General features: G+C 37.0%; 1 protein-coding gene and 1 long non-coding RNA gene across 6 annotated transcripts in view; one reads left to right on the top strand and one right to left on the bottom strand.

The window, feature by feature from the left end:
* The first annotated feature begins 1,584 nt into the window (after positions 1–1,584).
* Positions 1,585–25,600, top strand: part of LOC107556263 (peptidyl-prolyl cis-trans isomerase FKBP8-like) — a 44,820-nt gene continuing 20,804 nt past the window's right edge. For 3 of the 5 annotated variants that reach the window (XM_016239331.1, XM_016239328.1, XM_016239333.1), the window contains exon 1: positions 16,431–18,129. The gene's annotated coding sequence lies outside the window, so the exon portion shown is untranslated. Of the gene's footprint in view, positions 2,456–16,430; positions 18,130–25,600 lie in introns of those variants that run through there. The other 2 variants (XM_016239330.1, XM_016239329.1) reach the window with 2 other exon arrangements.
* Positions 9,946–25,442, bottom strand: LOC107556265 (uncharacterized). The gene is made up of 3 exons (XR_001605259.1): positions 25,384–25,442; positions 25,203–25,289; positions 9,946–10,177 (listed from the first exon to the last, which is right to left on the bottom strand). It is a non-coding gene; the product is annotated as an uncharacterized lncRNA (long non-coding RNA).

Below are 25,600 nucleotides of genomic sequence, written 5' to 3'. Positions count from 1 at the left end.
ATCCATTACGGAGCCCAAACTTTTGAATGTAGTATACTGGAAATAATATACATATGTATATACACATTTATACTGTATATTAAATATTTTGGTAACACTTTACTTAAAACGTTTATTTATAATGCATTACAATTATGCCTTGTAATGTGCCTTATAATGCATTGTACAATCTCATAATTGTAACCACAGTTAATACATTACAACACTGTATTAATTCATTGTTACACTAAGAATTTTAAATTTGGTTATAATTATTTACGACAAGATATGATGTATTACAATGCACATTATGAATAATTATAATGCATTATACCTTTTATTAACCCTTTATAACGCATTATACACAAAGGCTTTAAGCAAAGTGTTACCAATATTTTTATGTTGTTTTTTAATTTGAAAACTTTCAAAATTTAGCAAATGAAATAGGCTAGTACTGATATAAATAGCGATTTCATTTTCAATGCATTTATCTTCACATGTTCACCAAGTAAATCCATGCATCTAGATAATCAGTCATGTGTTTTTGAGAAGATGTTCCAGAGTTCGTGATTTTCCATCGTGAATCGACTTCAAATCAATTGCACTGGTAACCATGTGCTCTTCCCAGTTCAAAGTGCCTTTAGTCCACTGCAATGTGACTTCTGTGAATCCGTCTTCAGATTTGTTATTAGTTCAGTCGATATGCAGCTGCATTTACTGAGTTGCAGATCCCTGCCTGTGATTTAGAGGGTATTTTAAACATAAATTTACTTATTACAGATTTACTCGTAAGCACAAAATGACCAGAGATTACTCAGATCAGGATCAGAAATCCTGGGGTAATGTGAGTCAGTCATGTTGTTCTCATATCAAGATTGTGGTCTTGAGCTTTGGTCTGTTTGCATGCTATCTACACAAGCCTTGTGACATCAGTTTGAAAAAGTCAAGTGGCTTCTATCCTCACAGGGTGGGACAGAGTCCTTTTATACCTGTTGCTCTCAGGGCAAACGGCCTGTCCCCAGTAGCTTGTTTAATGAACCATAAACAGGAGCAGATGGCCTTCCCAAAACACCATTCAGGAACTCCTCCCCTCCCCTATCCTCTCAATTCTTTAACTAAAGGCAATAATTTTGTTTAACCACTTGCTTCACTCATTTATTTACAGCATGACGGTGAAAACTCATTAAAATGTAAGTTCAGTACTACTTACATTGTTGATGTGTATCTTTTCAGAAGTAAAAAGACAAAAACAGTGTTGTCTGAATCAGCACATTCTCTGGAATGTGTGACATATATCAGATGATGGCAAAACGGACTCATTATCAGGCAACCCCCATGCACATGGTGATATAAAGATAAAGAAGAAGTACTATACATAATGATATAAATATATTGGTAAGATTTTTTAAATGTTTTTGATAGAAGTCTCGTGAGCTCACTAAGTCTGCATTTATTTGATTATAAAATATTGTCAAATTGTAATTTTCATCAGCCATTACTCCAGTCCAGTCTTCAGTTACACATGATCCTTGTGGTCTTGAGCTTTGGTCTGTTTGCATGCTATCTACACAAGCGCACATATGTGTATAAATACGTGTGTGTGTGTGTGTGTGTGTGTGTGTGTGTGTGTGCACAGCGAGGGCTCAGGAGTGATCGTTAGCTTTGGCTTGTAGCAGTGCAGACACATGGGCTAAAGGGACATGCTCCTGTGTGATTCTCTCTCTTTGGCCCTGTTATGAGTGGCGTCCGCTGGGAGCTGGCAGTCGTGAGAGGCAAACTGATCCGCAGTTAATGGTTGTTTTGATGCTACTGATGAGGGCTGTGAGCGGCAAACTTAAATTTAGCCCTGGCCCTAAGGCAGACCTCACAGGCTTCTTGCCAGCAGTTAAAAGGAAGACAGCAAAGCCACTGTGGCAACATCTCGTCCCATGGCACTGAATAGGTACAAGGCACACACACATACGCATACACACGCACTTACACACTCACATTGCTTCCCTAAAAAGCAGCTGCGTTTAGCCGAGGTGCTAAAAGCAAACCTATGAGTATGTTTCAGCTTCACAATACACTCCTACTAATATAAACAGCACTGTTAGATATTCGAGAACTGAGCCTGATAAAGGCTCCTTTGACAAGGAACTCAAAAAACATCACCTCCAACATGTTTTCCTTATTTGACAACTGTGGCGGCTTGTCAAAGTGGCAGTATGGCAGATGGAGGGGGTGGAAAGTGGCTGAGAGGAAGCTACTGATGGAAGAAGGGAGGGAGGAAGAGAGAAAAAAGGAAGAGTTAAAAGGAGCCAGTCAGAAAATCTCATTTAGTTTCTCTCCAGTGGCTGTGACATGTATTGACTGAGCCCTGTCGGTAGCCTGTTACAGACAGCGCTGTCTCCACCAAGAGCACTTCACAGCTTTTTGTTGGAGCCGACTGCAGACAGACTGATTCAACTGACTGTGATTGGAGTCGCAGCGTTGAGTGGGTGATAGTTTTTTTCTTTTCGTCTCTAATGCATGCATCAGTGGCCTATTAGTTATGGAACAGCAGGTGACTATTTTTTGGTTAATAGAGGTAGATCAAGGTAAAAACACATGTGTTGTTCTGGCCAAGATCAAAATACTGCTGATAGTTTCCAAGTGTGAGAAGATAGATGGACCCTGGCCTGTATAGGCATACAAATAAAAAGGATCTGTGAAACAATATCATATCAATATTAAGATCAAGAATATTATGCACAAAAACAGTATTGTTAATTAAAAATAATAAAATAAAATAATTACAAATCATTTTCAGTAACATTAAAAGAGTACATAAATAATACTAAAATAACACTGGTTAGAGAACATTCACATTACAGTGTCATAAGCAGGGCTCAAAAATAAGGATTTTTGTTTCTGTCGGGCAAGTAGTTTTTACTTTTTTAACTTTTTTTTTTTTGCCAGCACCAAAAAAGATTGACTGATTAATTGATTTAATAGTTATTTATTAAACATTTGTTTATAAAATATCTCGGTATTAAATATTTAATGTATATTTTATGTGTTCGTTAAATGTTTAGTTTCCTAAAGTTATTATATAATGGTACTTCATAAATTCATTAAAAAAAAAAAAAAAGTTTGCTGGAAGACAATGGCATGTGATGCAAAACATTACTGATGTTTATTGTTGTCATGTTTGCAGCATTGTCCCATAAGGGCAAGTGACAGTTCTGTCAAATGGCTCGAAATTCATTACAGACGTTTTTTGTTGTTGTTGTTGTTGTTGAACCCTGATGTGATTGGCCTGTACAATAATACAGCTTCAATATGGGCCAATGACTACCAGCTATAGCTAAGTAATGCCATGGTATCCTGTAAATTCCTGTTTATTGTTTTATACATAGGGGGGAAAAACTGTTGCCATTCTGGTGCAGATATCAAAGAATATTATGTTTACCCCTTACAGCTAAGAAACAGTGTTGCTAGTGTTTGTTGAAAAGCCCACCAATCACATTTAGCTCATTTTGACTCACCACCACCACTATTTAATTTATGTTTGGCATTTGCATAGAATATGCCAAAGACAACGATGATACAGAAATCCCAGACAGCTTTTAAAAATGCTCCTAATGTAAATGACTCACCCATTTTCCTGGAAAACACTATAGCAGATCACCGCTCACCCACTCATCCTCCGTCACACAAACACACACTGTTGCTTTCTCACTGACACACACTAAAAACACACATAGATAGACAAACACACCCTCATTGTGAACCCCGCGCTCCTCTTTTCTCTCTCACAAGCTTTTATCTGTATACTTGCCGGAATCCAACACCCCCGACAGATAAACATGCTGGACAAGAGCAAATAACAAATTTAAATAGCAAATAGCAAAAATAGCAAATAGCAAATAAAAAAATGTAATGTGTGAGCCGAGTACAAAAGTTCTCAAGCCAAACAGCACGGTGTGTGTGAGTTATGTGTGTTATGGCAGAAACGCGATGCTGTCTTTTCCAGCATGTGCAGAGACAAAGACCAAATCCCTGTTGGTCTTGGCGGCGAGACTCAATGAGCCGTGCAAGAGAGGAAAGTGTATATTTACTCGGACATCGAGACATGTCGTAAAATTTAATGAACAAACCCCAGATGGCCTGGGATGAACTGGAGTGGATCACTAACAAGCTGAAATTGTCTCATAAAAACTGGTTGCATTCATCTTAAAAGCAAAACTCAGTCCCTAAATGATATCTGAGTTTCAACATAAGGAAGAGCAAAGGTCACTGGACACCTTACCCATTATGGGTTTTTCTGGGAAAAGCTGTAGTTAACCACATAAAACGCAAAACAAATCCTACCCATATGTCATGGGGTGGTAAATTGCGAGTTAGCTTGGAATTAACGGTAACTTTAACGTGTGGCTCACTCATCTTTATTAAAGCAATATTCTAAGTTCAATAACAGTCAAAGTGATACTCGACCTAAAAATGAAAATTCTCTCATCATGACATGCCAGATGTATATGAATTTCTTTTTTCAGATGAACACAAATAGATTTTTAGAGAGATAGTTCATCTCTGCGAGTCTGTATAATGCAACTGAATGGGTCCCTCAAAGTTGACGCTTCAAAAACTAAGCAAAACAAACATGACAGTAATCCATATGACCTCAGTTGAAGAATCATTGTCTTCTGAAATGATAGGCGTGCACATTCTGCGCACAATTGCACGCACTCGTACCCGCGCAGCCAAGTGATGAGTCTGTTCACAGCATGGCTTTTAAATCAACACACACAGTTCTAGGTTCTGGTGACTGTGAGCCAAGTATTGAGAAAGAGCAGAAGAAAAGAACTGGCAGTAGCTTCTATGTATCTCACTCAGAAAAAAACGACTCAGCAATTTCATTGGACAGTCAAAAATCTGCAAGTATAAAATATCTGTTTTAGCACAACCACACTTGTGCACCAAGCAAAAAGACACTATGGAAATACATCCAGTAATACAATGGCATACCAAGATAGTTAGGCTATTATAAATCAGCTATGTTTGTCAATCATACAGATCCTCATTCTTAAAAAATAAAGGTTCTTTATTGACATTTAAGGTTCACTGAAGAACCTTTAACATCCATTAAACTTTTCTATTACACCAAAGATTCTTTATAGTTGGGGGAAAAAGTTGTTCTTTTGTTGTAAAATGTATTTTTCAAATTATTTTACAAACTATTCAGCTCTTTAAAGTACCAAAAATGATTCTTCTATGGCAAAAAAAAATGGAACCTTTATTTTTCAGAATGCATTCAAACTTGTCAATTTATCTCATAATTGTGACTTTCTCAACAAATTTATTTTATATCTCACAATTGCAACTTTTTGATTTTATGGTAACACTTTACAACAATGCATTAGCTAACATGAGCTAACTTGTTCATTTTAGTTTGCAGAGCATTAACTAATGTTAAGAGTAGCACATTTAATTTAAAAAAATGTATTATTAATTGTTGAAATTAATATTAAGGGGATAGTTCACCCTCTGAAACCAACCAAACCAAACAAAAGAAGCTATTTTCAAGAATGTTGTTAACCAAACAGTTGACGGTAGCCATTGACTTCCATAGTATTTTTTATTTAAAAAAATGTCTATAGTATGGAAGTCAGTGGCTATACTGTCAACTGTTTGTTTACATAAATTCTTCAAAATATCTTCTTTTGTGTTTAACAGCTGTAAGAAATGTATACAGGTTTAGAACAACTTGAGAGTGAGTAAATGTTGACAATTTTCATTTTTTTGGGTGAACTATCAGATTATTAACTGTTGTAAAAGTATAATGTTAACTAATATTAAGAAATTACATCTGATTGTAAAGTGTTACCTTGGTGTCTTGCAATTGCAACTTTTCATATCACAGTGATTATAAATTTAACAATTTGAATTTATTTCTTATTTTAAACTTTTTTTTATTATTTTTATTTAAGGTGGAACATACTCATCTGAATATGTATGTGCATTGAGTGGTTAATAAGTGAGCTGTGGGAATGTGACACTATTTCACTAATGCATCGGAGTATGTGTGTGTGTCTCAGAGAAAGAACTTGTGTGGATGCATGACTCACGGTGAGTGACCAATCACTGCTGACGTGCAACCCAGAAGCTAAACTCTATTGTTATGAAGAACTTTTTGTCATGAGAATACTGTCAGGAAGCCTATTGGCCCAACCTTGATATGCAAATGTCTGTGTTTCTTTCTTAGCTTGACTAATTTGCATCAATTAGCTTCTACAATTTGCAAGCAGTGCTTCAGCCAATCAAGTTTTCCTGCATGCGTGCCCTCCCTATTTATCATATAGAGACAACCACAAATATGAGATATGGTTAAAATGCATGCAAATATGAGAGGAAATGCTATCAATCAGTGTCATGTGTAGTTTTGGGAACATTCCCTCAGCAGGTTCACCATAAGAGCTATAGCAGTCATGTGATTTCAGAGATTAAGACTGTTAAACCTCTAGATGGAACTGGTGTAGGAAAGTGAATCAGAGCCACTCCCAGCTGTCATGCTACAGAGTCAGGCCAGACACACACACACACACACACACACACACACACAAGCCAAAATTCAGGTTGAAATGTTCATGCATGCTTGAAAACACACCCACTAACAGTGAAATCAGTTTAATTGGAACTTGGGTGGTGGTCAGTGAAGCACTGCTAAGGGTGTTAACCTTCAAATTAACAAGTATTTACTTACAGCAGTCTTTCCAACAAACATAATTTTTTTAGCCAAAAAAGAAAAACCAAAATCCTTTTTTCCAAATTCTTCAAGAATGTTGCAATCATAGAGCAGCACATTAATATGCGTTCCTGTGTGACATGACTAGTTTACGACTAGGAGTACAGTCATGCCTGTTCATCTTACAAAGCCAGACTTTTGACTATCAGCATAAATTTGTTCTGGCTTGCAACATATTCTGGACTATAATTGGCCACCAACACAGGAAAGGTCTGTCTTGCTGACATGAAACGTGACCAGTGTTAGTTTAGTTTTAATCTGCCAAGGCCGAAAATGCTCAAACACTTCCACAGCAACATCTGTATATGATAGGTAAAGTACACAATCAAAGTACAATGAGTGTGTACTTTGTAATCAGCATTACTGTCCACCCTAATGTAAGTTGATTGATTGATTGATTTGGAAATATTCTTTTTTGTGCTCACTTGGTTGCATTTATGTAATCAAAATTACAGTAAAATAGTAACATTTTGAAATATTACTACAATTTAAAATAACTATTTTCTATTTAAATATGTTAAAATGTAATTTATTCTTTGATAGCAAAAAAAATAAAAAATCTTCTGTAGCCATTACACTTGTTTTCAGTGTCACATGATAATTTAGAAATAATATGGTTTCTTATTATTATTTTAAAACATTTCTTATTATCAATACACTGCAAAAAAACTTAAAACAAGTAAAATTTTCTGCCAGTGGGGCAAGTAAAATACTCTTGTTTTAAGAATATTTTACTTACCCCACTGGCAGATAATTTTACTTGTTTTAAGCAAAATGCTCTTAATTGAGTTTTTTTTATTCTCACCTTTGCTTAATTTAATGCATCCGTACTAAATAAACGTAATCCCCTAAAAAATAATAATATTGACCTGAAAATCATATTGAACTTGTGTGGTAGTGTAACTGAAAAAGAGGAAATTCTGCACATACACTTACCAAAAAATAAAGAAATAATTAAAAATAGTAATAATAATTCAATCCATTTTTCTTCTTTATCTTTCTTCTTTATTAGTTTTTGCACTAAATTAAAGGAAAATCTACTTTGTGTCAAAGTAAATGGGTAAATCTAACTTTTCAGTTTATAAATCTGATGTAAAATCACTTGGATCAATAACCTATTTATAATTACTTTAGCAATATGTTAAAATATTAAACAGTCACATTTCAAACAGCACAATGATGTGTAAAGCTGAATAGAATAGAAGTTATCTGTGTGACAGCATGTCATAAAAATAAGACAGACCTTGTGTGTTAAGGTGGAACATAAAAATGAGTGCAAAAAAATCCATCACAAAACAACTTAATGACTTCAACAATAACAACAGTGTAAATAAAAAAACTGTATCAAAACAGTAAAACCAACCTTGTTCATGATTTATGTTTACTAATTTATTGTGAATTAGTTTCAGAAAATTACACTGGTCCACTATTAATCCTTTGACAGGCAACAATTAAGTGCATGACTCGTGAGATCATGAAAATTCACTCCCCACCCAAATCTCCACCTGTGTTCCCAAAAACTACAGTGTATTACACATGAACTGGACAGCATGCACACGCACAGACGCAGACACCCACACACAGATACAATCTCACTGCTGATAACAGAGACCTGTTCATTGTTCATCATATTGTGCGCTGACACACATCATAGTAAAACCTCACCTCGGAAAGAAACTCGGGATGTTTGGCTGCAGTTTGACAGCAAACATTCTGCATAACATTCTTTTTTGTTCTTCGCGAGACTAAATATTTGGTTAGAGCGATCTTGAGCAGTTTGCCTTCTGTTTGACCTGTGCATGTGCAGCCCTTTAAAGTTCCTTCTCCCTTCTGTTTATTTGTTTGTACTTGACTTGTTCCTGGTAACCTCAGCGTTATCATCCACATCAACTCAGCATTCACAGGAACGTAACCGAACTATTTTGTATAGTTAGTTAAAGGGGTCATATGATGTTGCTAAAAAGAACATTATTTTGTGTATTTGGTGTAATGCAATGTGTTTATGCGGTTTAAGGTTAAAAAAAAACATTGACTCTTAACTTTTATAAAGAATATCTCTTTGGTTTTGAGACTTTAGTCTTTGCAACTTTACAGATCTTCTTTATGCACCAAGAGCTTGTAACACTCCAAAGAGAAAGGAAAAATGTAAATCGCATCATATGACCCCTTTAACTATTGGTTTTTCCGAATCCTCTTATATAATGCGTAGGTATTAACCTTTTGACACTGATGGAGGACCAACACACCCATTCCATAAGCCATTCCATAAATTATTTTTATGGTGCGAAACGGGTCATGTACACACTGCAAATATTTGGGAGTGAAAACCATGAGTGATTAAAAAAAAGAAAAGACCTAATGTTTTTTTAAATTTTAAAGAAAGTGTGGTTGTCATTAACCTGAATTTTTCATGTGTGAATTAAGTTTAAATGTGGTTGTGCTTTTGTTATTACCCAAACTCTGTGTGTAAACAATGGGTTTAAGAGGAGTGACAAATGTATTTGAATGAATGGTCTGTTGGCTGAATTATGGCTCCATCTCTGATCTAAGTCATAGTATTTGCAGAGTACTTACTGTAACAGCATTTGCATGCAGTGTGTAATGACAGTAAGGCGACAGACTGAGAGACAGACTCTCAGTTATTCAAAACAGAATAAGTTCATTTAGCATGTTCATAATCACTCTTTCAAGGACCTTTTAGTCTTGTTATTCATAAAATGTTATTCATGTGAGAAAGGCCAACTTATACCAAGTAAAAACACACTTTGCAATATATATTATCGTGTTATATTATCTGGGATAGTTCACCCAAAAATGTAAATTCTGTCATTAATTACTCACCCTCGTGTCGTCCCAGACCCATAAGACCTTCGTTCATCTTTGGAATACAACAGTCGTGGTACTGTAGTGAACACGCGTTGAATTCTGTGAATTGTGTGTTGTGATCCTCTCATGCACGTGCGTCGAAGACTGACATGGAAAAGAAGAAATTGTCGAATAAAGTCATAACATTGCTATATAACATTCATAACATTGCGGTTAAACCACTGATGTCACATGGACTATTTTAATGATGTCCTTACTACCTTTCTGGACCTTGAATGAGTCAGTTGCGTTGCTGTCTATGCAGGGCCAAAAAACTCTTGGATTTAATCAGTTTTAGTCTTGTTATTCATAAAATGTTATTCATGTGAGAAAGGCCAACTTATACCAAGTAAAAACACACTTTGCAATATATATTATCGTGTTATATTATCTGGGATAGTTCACCCAAAAATGTAAATTCTGTCATTAATTACTCACCCTCGTGTCGTCCCAGACCCATAAGACCTTCGTTCATCTTTGGAATACAACAGTCGTGGTACTGTAGTGAACACGCGTTGAATTCTGTGAATTGTGTGTTGTGATCCTCTCATGCACGTGCGTCGAAGACTGACATGGAAGAGAAGAAATTGTCGAATAAAGTCATAACATTGCTATATAACATTCATAACATTGCGGTTAAACCACTGATGTCACATGGACTATTTTAACGATGTCCTTACTACCTTTCTGGACCTTGAATGAGTCAGTTGCGTTGCTGTCTATGCAGGGCCAAAAAACTCTTGGATTTAATCAGAAACATCTTAATTTGTGTTATGAAGATGAATGAAGGTCTTACAGGTTTGGAACGACATAAGGGTGAGTAAATAATGACAGAAATTTCATTTTTCTATCCCTATAAAATACATATTTAATGACTAATTCAGGTTTTCATGGATTTCCTCTTTACTCTATTTTATTTAGACTATTTGGTAAGCTTTACTAAAAGACAGATGCCAACCCCGGCAATCAATCAATCAAAGTTTTTTGCATATATAGTACTGGTCAAACGTTTGGAATAATTGATATTTCTAATGAGAGATGTCTTTTATGCTCACTAAGGCTAAATTTTTTTAATCCAAAATGCAAAACATGTAAAACATTGTTACAATTAAATCGGCGCCGATAGCCTTGTGGGCAGCGGGCCGACATACAGCACTGTTGCAGTACGGGCGTCCCGAGTTTGAATCCCGACTTGAGGACCTTTCCAGATTCTGCTCCCCCTATCTCTCTCCCAATTTGCTTCCTGCCAAAATTAAATCTAATTAATACTTTTATTTAGCAGGGATGCATTTAAATTGAATTAAAGTGATAGAAATGTATAATGTTCCAAAAGATTTCTATTTCAAATAAATGCTGTTCTTTTGAACTTTCTGTTTATCAAAGAATCCTGTAATTATTATCGCATTTTCCACAAAAATATGAAGCAAGAAAAGATATTTTCAACACTGATAATAAGAACCATTTTTAATAATTAAGCACCAATAATAATTGAACACCAAATCAGCATATTAGAATGATATCTGAAGGTTAATGTGACAATGAAGATTAGAGTTACTATTTCAGATAAACTTTCACAATAAAAAGGGAAAATGCTGTCAGTTGCTTTATATTTCAGTCAGATGCTTTATTCCTTTCTAACTGGCCAAAACAAACGAAAAAGCTGAACAGACCCAGTCAAAAGCCTGGCTATGTGAGACCAGGTGTTGGTAGAATTTGCCTTGGTCAAGCGGATGTAAAGTGTGTTATCAGAAGGCTCAGGAGAGAATGGTCTTTGTGAGATGACATAAATGAGATAACATCTTCACCATGGCATGATATGCGTGAGAACAATACACGTCAGAATAAACGTCAGAGCCCCTGACCCCTCGCCACTTCCCAGCCCTGTTCACAAAAGATAAAGGGAAGAGAGCAGCAAAACAGAATGGCGAAGACTGATGGGGCACGTGTGGCGGCCCTGGAATCAACTCTGCCAAGGTAACAGAGAATCATCTCTCCCATGCAGAGCTGTGCTCTCTCTCTCTCCCCGGGCTAAATGGCACATTTGAGAGCTCGAATGTACAGAGATTACAGGTTAGAACAGCAGGTCTGTATAGCTAATACATGGCTTCTATATGCATATGCACACAGACAAACACATGCAAAACAACACTTTACTGAAAGAAAAAGCATAATCATAGTTTTTAGTGACAGTTTACACATACAGCATTGTGTTTCAGCATGCTACACTTTTTTTAATTGGCCATATAGATTTTTTTGATTAATCACAATCTTCATTTGAATGTTGCTGATGTTGATGCAATGAAAGGCTGTGTACGTGTAGTGGCAAAAAAAAAAAAAAAGAATAATAAAAATAAGTTAATTAATAAAAATTTTTAAAACTCTTTTCAAACTCTGTTGACTTGTCCTCTTAAACTTGACCTAGCAATTCACAAGCAAATGACTTATAAGCAGTGCCATTGTTGTTTACTACAACTAAAACTATTAAGAATAATTTCCGGTAACTGAAATGAAATAAAATATAAATATTAAATTTTAAAAAAAAAATTACATCGTATATAAATAATATTAAAATAACACTGCTTATAAGCAGGTTCTTTATAGTGTATCAAAAACATACAGCTTGGCCATTGTAGTCCGATTCACAAATAAATTACTTTTAAGAGTTTATTCTTTTTAGTGAATCAAAAACATACAGAGTGACTGATTCCAGACACAAATTAATCTTCAAAAAGATGATTTACTGGCTTGAATCAGTTTAAAACGCTGTCCTGTATAATTTACAGCATTAGCAGACAAATAATTTCTTTCATATTTAAGCAAAATGTATATTAGTGAAACATACCCAGATGAATCAGAACTGAATCAAAATTAATCAGGGGCTTATGAATGGTGACCTAAAGAAATGTAATCAGAATTTGAATATCTGTATGTATTCTTAGCCCTCACGTACACATGTGCTAGAAGGATGTCTTTGGTTGTGACTGTAACATATTCAGTTATTTTTGTCTTAGTTTCATTTTCATTGACTTAGTTTGTTTCTATTTAGTTTCCTCTTTCCTCTGTTCTAGTTCTCGCCAGTATTTAGTTGCCATGTTAGCTGATTTGATTGAGTTAGTCTTCAGCTGTGTTCACCTCATTATTGTTTCTATATAAGACCATGTTTGTTCCCCTTTAGTTTGTTTGGTCTCATCTATGTTATGGTTGTGTTTACTTCTGTACCTGTTTATGGACTTATCTTTGGTGTTTATTATGTTTTCTTGACCTTCGTCTTCATGTGATTACCACCATCAATTGTGACAGTGACGTTGCACCTCAATGTTTTTTTTTTAATTTTTTTTTTTCAGGAAATCACATGATTAGTGGTGCTTTTGAGGATGTCTAGTCAACTTAAGAAGTTGTTTAACTTCAAGCACACAACGTAATAGTCTGCGTTTACACTGGCACAACAAATCTGGCGCAACAAATATTTTGCTCACATCTGACACATATCAGAATTTGTTGCACGTGTGTAAACACAAAAATCCGTTTTCGCATCCGATCTGAGCCACTTCCGGATGTGTTTTTAAATTGGATACATATCCGATATCTACATCTAAACACACATATCCTCTCCTATTTCCATATTTTCCATTATATATCAGTTCAGTCAGATTTTGTCGCAAAACATCCTTGACAGCTGTTGTCTATGCTGGCAAATAATAACGGCCACTCGACGTTAATTATATTATGCACCATGTGCATATTAAAGCAATCACTGACAATCAATTTGGGCAAGAATTAATGTAAACACAGATATCGGATACCAATCATGTCACAAGTTAATGTAAACAGGCACGTCAAAAAAAAATCGAATATGGTCAAAAGATCGGATCTGTGCAATAAGACTCTGCTAAGTTCCCATTAAGTTATAAAAATGTTCTCTGAATGTTCAAAAAGTGAAGTGTTTAAAAAAATAATAATCTTGGTTATGCAAACATTCCATGCTTTTTTCCAAAAATGATGAGAATGTTAGCCTACTTTTGAATGTTCTCTGAACATTCAAAAACAAATAGTAACGTTTAAAAAATGTTATGCGAATCCGTTCCTTGAACAATGTATAATGTATTTGTGCTTACATTGAAAGCATATTCTATTTCTATCAGTGTTACTGGAAAAACGTTTGTTTAGAACTTTACTAGAACTTTCCCAAAATGTTAGACAAAGTTCTGAGAGAACATTCCCTGTTAATTTGGACCACCTTGTTAAATTAGTGGCTAAACAACATTGTTTCTTGAGCTGCTTGGTGTTTTTCTCATGCTTCAAATCGAGCAAAAGCTTGGGCTACAAAGTGGACAGAAAGCGAATGCTGTCCTGGCCTGTGTTTTCATAGCTGGTCTCAATATCAATGTATAATGTATTTGTGCTTACATTGAAAGCATATTCTATTTCTATCAGTGTTACTGGAAAAACGTTTGTTTAGAACTTTACTAGAACTTTCCCAAAATGTTAGACAAAGTTCTGAGAGAACATTCCCTGTTAATTTGGACCACCTTGTTAAATTAGTGGCTAAACAACATTGTTTTCTTGAGCTGCTTGGTGTTTTTCTCATGCTTCAAATCGAGCAAAAGCTTGGGCTACAAAGTGGACAGAAAGCGAATGCTGTCCTGGCCTGTGTTTTCATAGCTGGTCTCAATACGTCCTTGTGTTTCACATGTGCAAGCTTTGTTTTTAGACTGAGGCTCACCGTCTCAAGGCCACCCAGCTTACTACTTCATATGCATAATTATATGCAGCTTCAAAACAAAACCGGGAAAAAAGCAACCCGTTTGACCATGCAGATCCTCTCAGAGACACCGATGCACAAACATGCACACGCAAATGCATTTATTGATCTCTGAGAGCATGCGGAAACGGCCATAAGAGAAGCCATAGCTTGTCCGCTCCCTTGTGTGAATGTGTGTGACGGCCAGTCTGGTGAGTGCGTCACACAACTGTCTTTCTTTGAGAGCACAGCAGTCTGGTGGATCGTCTGAAGTCACTAAGCTGAGAGAGAGCGGACTCACGGTAGAATACATAATGCCACGCGGCGCATCCGCCTCTTGCACACTCACATGCACAGACACACTCGACGGCAGTGAGTCAGACTCTGAGACGTCAGATCACCGTCACTGGCCCTCAGCATCAGCACACATCCATTACAAGCCAACCTCTGATTACCACACGCGCACACACACACACACACTAATGGAATCCTTTGCATATTATTCTGTTTAATTAGATTTTATTTAAATGCTTACTAGTGACAAATTAAAAATATCGAAATGATTACAACTTTTAGAATATAACTTTTAGGTTTTTATATACTATTATAGTATTTATTTATTTTTTTGGATTCACTTTTATTGTATATTTTGAGTTTTCAGTTGAATTTTAGTTTCATTTTTAGCTATTTTGTAATGTGCTTTTTGTAATTTATTATTATTATTTAATATTTCTGTTTAGCGATCACCGTCACTGGCCCTCAGCATCAGCACACATCCATTACAAGCCAACCTCTGATTACCACACGCGCACACACACACACACACTAATGGAATCCTTTGCATATTATTCTGTTTAATTAGATTTTATTTAAATGCTTACTAGTGACAAATTAAAAATATCGAAATGATTACAACTTTTAGAATATAACTTTTAGGTTTTTATATACTATTATAGTATTTTTTTTTTTTTTGGATTCACTTTTATTGTATATTTTGAGTTTTCAGTTGAATTTTAGTTTCATTTTTAGCTATTTTGTAATGTGCTTTTTGTAATTTATTATTATTATTTAATATTTCTGTTTAGGTTTGATTTATATTTATTTCAGCTTTAGTTTTAGCAATTTCAGTATTTTAACAAAATTATTTCAGTTTGTTTGCAAGGCAACATTTCATTTTAATTTGTAAGGTTTTTTGTGTTTAGGCTTTTCAAGTTTAAGTTTTTCATACAATTTATTTTATTTTATTTCAAATATTTTTAAAAAATAGTTTTAATAGTTTTAGTTAACAACAACACTCCTGATTATAATATATTTCTCAATAAATACTGTTTGAAAATAAATATAAACTACCATTCAAAAGTTTAGGTTGGGTTTTTGAATATTTTTGAAAGAAGTCTCTTATCCTCAACAATTTATTGCATTTATTTGATCAAAATATAGTAAAACAGTAATATTGTGAAAGACTACAGTTTAAAATAACTGTTTTCTATTTCAATCTACTGTTATGTGCGGCTTGATATTTTGGTGGAAACAGTTCTGAAAATTTTTCAGGATTTTTATGACTATCATATGAAATAGAAATGTGTGTATGTAAAAAAACAAACAAAAAAAAACACTTCAATTATATCTACTCCCATTCTTCTACCCCATCACGTTATACAGGGACCAAATAACCATCTCATCATGGCATGAATGCACTGAATTACAATGGTGATTTTATTGTCCTCAAAACTCAAGAAAAATAAACTAACCACTTTTCATGGCTATCTAAATAATCATTTCCTTAAATAACCTAAATAATAGATTATTTGTAAATGCCAGTAGATGCTTAATGGCTGCATCAACGCTAAAATCAAAACATATTCTAGCGACCAGCTTTCCAAAATAAAAACATTTGATGAAAAAAAAAAAAAATGAAAATAAACGTTGCACTGGCAGCTAACTGAAAACTAAAATAAAAATAAATAAAAGCTAAATATAAATCCTTTTAAAAAATTGAATACAAAATTACAAAAATTACTAATGGATATATAAAAGCTTTTAGAATTAGCTATATAAATGAGTAAATTCTGCACAGAATTTGCATTTGAAATCTAATACTGTATAGTAGGTACAGCATTTAGTTTGAATCTTGCTTTGCGACCAGTAAAAAATTATGTTCTATATACAGTAGTATGAATGTTTGTAGTATGATTTTGATTAAGACGTACTACATCGCCATGTTGTCACTGTCCTGTGACCAGCATCAGTCACGTCGCTTCACTGTCATTCACAAATCCTCTCCCCTGGCTTCATGGGATAGTAAATCGTCCATAAGATGCACACAACAGAATTTCGCCGAAAGTAGTTGGTCATCCGGGTACTTTTCGCCTACTGTTTATGAAAACGATGAATTTGTACATACCTTATTAACTGTTTTTTTGCTTACTATATAGCATGGAAGTAGTAATCAGATGCAGGGATTGTTTTCAAACAGGTTTCTCTGAACACTCGCCTATTCTGCCATTGGTCAGTTAAGAAGACAGCCCCGCCCTAAACTCATATCATTGGTTGAGCTGTTGCTGTGTCAGGCTAGTCAAACACACAGAGCAATGTTTTGATATCACCACAGAGCCAGAGTGTTTACACAATTTCAATCTACAAACAGCTTACTTAAAGTTTTCTCTCTGCATATTTGACTGTATAAAGGAAGAAAATCATATTGCAGAAGTGCAGCAATGAAAAGCAGCTTTGTAGCAAAGTACAACAGACAAGTTAAAGGCAGCCTGGTTTGTTGTTGTTCTTCTGTTGTGGTTTGAACTCCATTTGGTCACACGTCACCATGACATTTGACAGCTATATATTTAAAGCCTCCATCATACATCCATGTCCCTCATCTATGATTACTATGTAATCAGCCCTCAAAGAAACCTTTACGAGTGGCAGTATACACACAAGCACACACAAATACAGCAGTAAAGGCCCATAAAACAGGCAGTGGAGCTGGCACCGGTGGCCGCAGGGCTGAGATTGAGTTTGTTTTAAAGGGCTGAAGAAGCCTGCTCTGCATTATGAGCACTTCAGAAGAGCTCTCCCTCAGGCATTGCGCACTTTGCCGCCTTGATCCCTGCTTTTTACACCCTTGCTGCCCGGACAGGAGGAGGAAATAAAAACAAACAATACTGTAAGCAAGAAGCAAGTTTCCCATCCAGATAGTTGTTGTGTAAAGGATTGGCCGTTCTCAGATAACAGACTGTGTCTTGTGTAGTCAATGTATAATAGAAGCACAGTTAAAGAGAAAAACATCTGTGACACGGCACTAAACTGAGGAATACATTTCTGTCTGGACTGTGCGGCGTACCCACTCACGTCTCGACGGTAGAAGAAAAAACAGTGAGCTTGCTTGACTGACATTTGTTTCATAAAGCTCCACAAAGAAAACCCTGTGTCCTCCCTCTTAGTACTAAACATATGTTGTACTACAAAGCATTTTTATTGCCAGCATGTACAGTGATAGGTTATTGCCATGGAAACCACTCAGAGACATTTGCGGGGCATTTCCATCATTTACAGACTCACATGATAAAAAGCATATATGACGTCAGAGGCCCGACTGTTTATCTTTTTCTTTTTTTTTTTCTTCTTCTTCCTCTATTAGTTTTTGCTCTGCTCATATAGACTGACAAGGTGACTGGCTGACAGACGGCACAATGAGTCAGTGAGCATTTGGTGTAACAACCACCAAACGGATGGGATTTGTCCCTAAGAGATGACGCTGACACATTGATTTTTACCCAGAGTGAGTGCACAACTATTTTTGGCATCAAATACATAAAAGTACAGACTTCGAAATAAATGCCACATCTGGGGACTCACAGTTCCGCTTAATTAACAAGTCTAACAAACAAATATGATGTCAGAATTAATACTTTAAAATAATTTCTAGGAATCATCTGCCTGGTATGAACATTTTATAGATTGTCTAGACAGACAGACATAGATTGTCTAGATAGATACAGTAGACAGACAGACAGACAGATATGGATTGTCTAGATAGATACAGTAGACAGACAGACGATAGATAGATACAGTAGACTGACAGACAGTCAGACAGACAGATAGACAGCTAGACAGACAGAGATTGTCTAGATAGATACAGTAGACAGACAGACGATAGATAGATACAGTAGACTGACAGACAGTCAGACAGACAGATAGACAGCTAGACAGACAGAGATTGTCTAGATAGACACAGTAGACATACAGATAGATATAGATTGTCTAGATAGATACTGTAGACACACAGACAGCCAGACAGAAAGAAAAACAGACATATATAGATTATCTAGATAGATACAGCAGACTGACCGATCAAATCTATCTATCTATATTTTTGACTTTACTTTTAAAACAGCTCATAATATTTCTGAGTAGAAATATCTAAATAAATCTAGTTAGATTTTTGACTTCTCAAACACCTCATTTTGACTTTACTTTTGCAGCTGCACCTATAATATTTCCAATTAGAGATAGTCTAGATGCATTCCTGACTGAACCCGAGTTTGTGTCACACGTAACTTGAATGTACGAATATGACCTGAATCCTGCCACCTTTAATAGCCCTCCTGATGTTAGTGAGCGTCACCTGAAATGCTCATCTGTTCTCCCACAGTATACAGTCTCCCACGCTGCTCTCTGTCTCGTCTCTATAGCAACTGCCAAAGCTCTGACCCCTCCTTTTTTGAGTAACTATCAGTGTGTCTAACCAAACCCTTCTCTGAAAACTCCACTCCATCCAAAGCTCTGCCATCACAAAACCACAATGGCTGTTTTTACCCAGGCTGGCCTAGACACATCCAAAATAAGGACCAGTAAATGCCTTGACTGGAATCAGAGCAGGCATGCCGCCATCCTCTTGATGAGCGGTGATACGTTGTGGCTCCAGCATAAACCAAAACAGTCATTCAAGCTCACTTGTGAAAAACAATTACTCTTTGGCAGAACTTAAAGGGATAGTGTCATCATTTATTCACCTTCATGTCGTTCCAAAACTTTGCCACTTTCTGTCTGCTGTGGAACACAAAAGGAGATATTTAGAAAAATGTTCATGTGGCTCTTTTCCACAATGAAACTGAAGGGGAACCAGTGATTGTCAGGCTCCTAAAATGATTTTTATGCTCATCAAGGCTCCATTTATCTGACCAAATCTACAATAAAAACATTAATATTGTGATATATTAATTATTATAATAACTGTTTCTATTTTAATGTATTTTAAAATGTAATTGGTAACACTTCAGTATAGGGACCAATTCTCACTAACATATTGGCTGTTTATTAGTACTTTAATTCTGCATGACCATATTCTACATCCCTAATCCTATAGCTAACCTTATACTACCTTACTAACTATTAATAAGCAGCAAATTAGGAGTTTATTGATGCAAAAAGTCGTAGTTAATAGTTTGTTAATGGTGAAAACTGGACCTTAAAATAAAGTGTGACCATGTAATTTATTCCTGTAATGGCAAAGCTGAATTTTCAGCAGCCAGTACTCTTCAGTGTTAATTGATCTTCAGGAATCATTCTAATATTCAGATTTTGTGTTTAAGAAACATTAATGTCAATGTAGAAAACAGCTGTGCTGCTTAATAGTTTTGTGGAAACCGTGACACTTCAGGATTCTTTGATGAACAGAAAGCATTTTTTTTATTACATCATAAATTCTTTACTGTCACTTTTCAGCAATTTAATGCATCTTTGCTAAATAAAAGTATTTTATTAACACATATAATAAAAGTATAAAAAGTATTTATAAAAAATACAAAAAGTAAAACATCTATTAATTTCTTTCAAAAATAGTGTAACTACTTAGTAATAGTGCACACTGGCTGCTAAATGTAACTTGTTTTACCATATGCAGTGTACGGTGTTGGCAGGAAGTGCCAGGAAAAAAGAGAGTGCTCCACTTTTGACCAAAAACCCCTTGAAACTCCAACATAAAAACTTCTATAAATTCGAACATAACAGTTAAACAAAAATAAGTTTCCCTTTTCTCATCTTGCTCAAAAACAGCATTATTTCAACATGTACTCTCCCTAGTCACAGTCAAAGCACGCTGGGATCTAGAAATCCCCTGCCCAGTTTCACCAATATTACATTAATGCCAACGAACATTATTCATGTAGTCCCAATGCAAAATGCATTATATAAACTTCAATTTAAGTGGATTTCATGCAATAAAATGTTAATACATAAATGTCTGAAAATAGTGTTGTATTAGCATTCAAATTAAGCAAGCAGCAAAAACATGCTTTTTGTAGAACAAATATTTAGACAATATGGAACGAGCGAAACAATCAAGACTTGTTTCTGGGTCTCACACTTTTCTAAAGGTACAGACCACTGTGACTTTCAGAGGCTACAGTTCCCTTTCAGTCGGTCACTCTCGACGTCACGTCGGAGGACCGACGGATTGGGATCTCGCTTACAGGGACCAATCTACTTCGAGTGTAAACTAAACGAGCCAATGCACATTGGCATGCGATTATTGCATCCAGCTGCTGCTGATCACAGCGTGAGTATAAGTAGGCAGCAGGTGCAGCGCATATTCAGCTTTTCGCTTCGGAGCCGAGCGATCACATCGTTCTGCTCCTGACTACTCTACTGAGAGAAAAGACTGAACGAGTTCAGCGCGCTCTTGGAGAGCTCTTCGTGTTGGTGGACGGCGCTTCAGCGGTGGTGGTTTCCCGTGTCGAGTGGGTTGCACACATCAGGCTGCACTACCCCCTGTTTGTGTTGCAGATGATCATCTCCCCTGTACGCCTCAGCACGCTAAAAGAGTTTTTTCCCCTAAAAGAGCAATTTCGGGTGTGTCTTTTTAAAGACGACGTTGCTTGGCAAACTTGACGTTACGTCTTTATAAAGACGATGTGGGTCTTGCTATAGACAACGTATCACCCGGGCGTTCTGGATGCGGTCGTTACCTGGCGCTGGGTGATGGTCACGATCGCTGCCTCTCGTGCCTGGGCATGAAGCACACTGAGGTGGCTTTCGTGGATGGCTCATGCTCCCATTGCAGGGGTATGACCATCTCGGAGTTGCGGACCGGACTCCGTTACCTGCAAGGGGGCGGAGTGCCCGTGCCACTGCCCAGATCTAGGGTTCCCTCTGGTGGCAGCCGGGGGTGTCCTTTTTCTGGCGGTGGGCGGACTGGTCTTACGGTAACGGTGAGGAATTCCCCTAAGAGAGAAAGGGGATGTCCAAGCCCGCCGGCTCAGGAAGAGCAGGCTGGACCCTTCCGGGGGGTACCACCTGTTTCTTCCGATGCTCCCCCCGACGATCGGGTGTCGACTGCAGCATCGAAGGGTGAGCCAGAGCTTTCTGGAGAGGAAGATTCGGCTGCGCTGCTCTCCTCCGGGACCGTAGCAATGCCTGAATCGGATCCAGAAATAATGGCGCCTCCAACTGGCAGGGAGAACCGTGCCTCCCCTCCCGGGTCTGTAGGTACTCGACTGGCCAGCGATGCCTATACGACCGGTGGAGAAGCTGCCTCCGCCTTACACGCTACGGCGTGATTGCAAGTGCACCAGGCCAAGGCACTGAGGGACTTGCACGAGGGTGGTCACGACCCGGAAGTTCAGAGAGAACTCCGCACCGCGGCAAACCTCGCGCCACGAGTGACGAAGGTTACGGTGCGGTCTCTGGGTCGTGCGATGTCCACTATGGTGGTCCGGGAGCGCCAATTCTGGCTGTGACTGGCTGACATGTGCGAGACGGACAAGACACGATTCTTGAACGCCCCCGTGTCCCAGGCCGGCCTGTCGGCGACACGGTGGAGAACTTGCCCAGCGGTTCTCCGCTGACCAAAGCAGACTGAGGCCATCAGGTACATCCTGCCGGCGTGCAGCTGCTGCCGTCGCCGAGGGCGGCCCCCCTGCCACCGCGAAAACAAGAGGCGGCCTCCAGCAAAGCTGTGCCGTAGAGCCGGTCGCAGGGCAGCCGCCCCGCCCATCCAGGCCCCCGCCAAACCTGGTGGCAAGCGAGAGAGCAAGAGGCCCGGAGACGGCCCTCTTTCTCATTTTAGGCTCCTCTGTGCTCAAATCAGCCCCTGAGGACCAATCAGCCCTGAGGGTTTATACACGGGCCCTTTACAACTGCCTCCCTTTCCTGCCACCTAAATTTCTCTGGTTTCAATTCCTCAGGGCTTCATCAAATACTCGCATTTCCCATTAATGCTGGCTGGAAAACAGATATGTGCAACGGACCATGGGAATTATGCAAGATCTCATTTATCAGCCGGGAGCTTTTTACAGATTTGAGGACATGAACTATGATTTGAGGACAGATCCGTGCTGTTCGGTTGGAGAAGCACATTTTTGATGCCTTTTGACCTGTTGAGTTTCAAAAGCAGAAGAATCCTTAAAAAAAAAAAAACATTCACACTGTTGCATGATCTTCCTTGAGGTCATTTGTAGCTTTCTTCAGTTGTCTTGAAATGATTAACGTGTCTGACCTACATATCTTAAAGTGTATTTCAGTCAATTTGACAACTGTGTTGAATATTCAAAAATATATACACACACACACACATATATATATATATATATATATATATATATATATATAACAATACAAGTATTGTTTATATAATAATAATAAATAATTATTATTGTTGTTGTTTTTGCTGTCATATTATTATCATGTTGTTGTTGTTACAGTGAATTATTTCAATACAAATATTTCTTTGTTTAATATTTTTATTTAGCAATACTACTACTAATACTATTACTAATTATTATTATAACTAAATAGAAAAGAGAAAATTAGAAATGTTACTATTGTAGTACTGTTCTGTAAAATTACAATACTATATTAGTTTATTATATCTCAATTTCTTATTATCTGTCTTAATTTCATCATTTTCAAACATTAAACCATTGAACGTTTTGCCAGAAAACCAAAAGAAGGGGTTTTATGCCATTACATTTAAAGTAAAAGATCATAAAAAATAGTCGATTTTCTGTGCAATATTTAATAATATTTATGTTAATATTAAAATGAAATATTTAATAATAGGACTTGCATTTTTTATGTGTTAAAATGTGGCACTCATTCTCTCTACAGTGGATAAAAAAGCATGTTTTGTTTTGTAATGTGTCCATTAACTATTATGGGCAGAAGTGAGTCATGCCACAGCAAGGGTCGTGGTTACAGGTGATGGACTCTTTCCAGTTACCAGATCCTCCTTTGATAACAACACCAAAAGAACATAGACATTCACTTCCACACAAAGAAACAGAAATAGTCACTGAAAAAGAGAAAAAGAAATGTCAATGTGTCAATAACAAAGACCAGGCTTCTCTTTTCATTGCACAGCTTGTTTTTCTTATTGCATAATATGTGCAATGATAAAGAGTCAATCTAGACAAAAGACTAGCCGTAGCAAAGAAGAATCAAGGCCACAGAAACAAATACAAATGTGCAGGACCAAGGCAGTCTCTTTCTGCAGAGAGAGAAATGCTTGATTATGGTATCAGGATTGGTTTATTTCTACTACAGTACAATGTGTGCTATCCCAGAGTGCTCTGTTCCAGCATAGTGCCATGTTACATAATGAATACTTTGACCTCTTGAGAAATGAAGGGAGGTGAACACTTTTGCTAGATTTGGCCAGCATGTTATGATATGAACTGCTCTGTCCTGGTTCATTGCCATTTACCTGTGACCTGAGAGAAAAGCATATTTACAGTGGCATATGTCTGTTGTGTATGGTCAGATGAGACCGTTTTGCCTGTTTTGCGGAAAACTCTCATTCATATGAATGCATACATTGTTTTTCCCCCTTGGATTAGCTACTGTACAGAGAGAGTCGAAATGAAAGCAAATCGTAGCCTGAAGTGTTGCACTAAGCCAACAGATCAATTACTAACAAACTCTACCTCAGATGAACTTCCTTTTATATTCAGTGGGAGAGGGAAAAAAAATCAGGTTATGCTTTATTTCGATAGTCCACTTTAGACATTCTACTAACTATAAGTAGGTTTGCTGCTATGTATCAGCTTACTCTCGTAATCTGCAACTGCATGTTAACTAACTCTCAACAGAGTATTAGTAAACTAATAGGTTAGGGTTAGTAGAAGTTGACATGTTCTTGAAAGTTATAGTCTGTTGGGTGACCATAAATAAAGTGTTAGCTGATATTAAGCAGATAATCACTGGTAGTTGGCATGTGGTTGCAAAGTTCTGTATTGTTAGCAGATTGTCTAAAGTGGACAACTGAACTAAAGTGTTACCCAAAAGAAATCACACAACAGCACTACAAAAGAAAATCATCAAGCCTGCTGAATTAAAACAGCATTTCTTGTCTCTTTGTCAGATCCATTGTTTCAGTATGTGCTTATTTTAGTGAAAAATTAAATTTTCTAAGTGAAAAATGGGCGTTACATACCAGAATGGAGCCAGACCAAATGCTACCCACAAACCCTTGTGGCCTAAGTGACATTAGTGGGAAAAAAAAGTTTTATAGAAAGAGGAAGTTAATACATATTGATCAGGAAAACAAACATTAAAGGGATAGTTCACACAAAAATAAAAATGTTGTCATTAATTACTGACCCTCATGTAATTCCAAACCTGTAAGATCTTCATTCATCTTTAAAACACAAATTAAGATATTTTTGATGAAATCCGAGATCTTTCTGACCCTCTATAGACAGCAAGGCAACGTGCACATTCAAGGCCCAGAAAGGTATAAGGACATTGTTAACATAGTCCATGTGACAACAGTGGTTCAACCATAATTTTATGAAGCTACGAGATATACATACACACACACACACACACCTAGATGCTAAGGGGCTCATAACTCACCAGCTGTGCACGACATCTCAAGACACTGTAAGATAGAAGCAAAGGGGTGACATGACTGGGATCAAGCCTGCACTGGCTGCCTGGCCCCTAGAGACACACAAACTCTGTTAGACACACATAAATGTGTCAATACACTACGCAGCTGAAATATGCATGAGGTGAAATATAACAGAGCTATCACCTTACAACCGCTTCTCACGCCAATGACAATGTAGGTTCAGTGACTGGATCTCATTTCACTGAGGAAGGGAAGGAAGTGTGCTGAACATTAGAGGTGTTATTGCTATACTCTGCTCTGATATCACGTACAAATAATGTTACAGACTTTCTTTAGTTCAAAATACAGACAAAAAGCTGATATTATTAAAAGTAGTGCGCATTCGTTTTATGGTTTTAAG

This window comes from Sinocyclocheilus grahami, unplaced genomic scaffold (genome assembly GCF_001515645.1).
Source record: "Sinocyclocheilus grahami isolate Dianchi unplaced genomic scaffold, SAMN03320097.WGS_v1.1 scaffold562.1, whole genome shotgun sequence".
Classification (NCBI taxonomy): Eukaryota; Metazoa; Chordata; class Actinopteri; order Cypriniformes; family Cyprinidae; genus Sinocyclocheilus; species Sinocyclocheilus grahami.
Note: the sequence above shows the minus strand (reverse complement) of the source record. Positions and strands in the feature narration are given on the sequence as shown.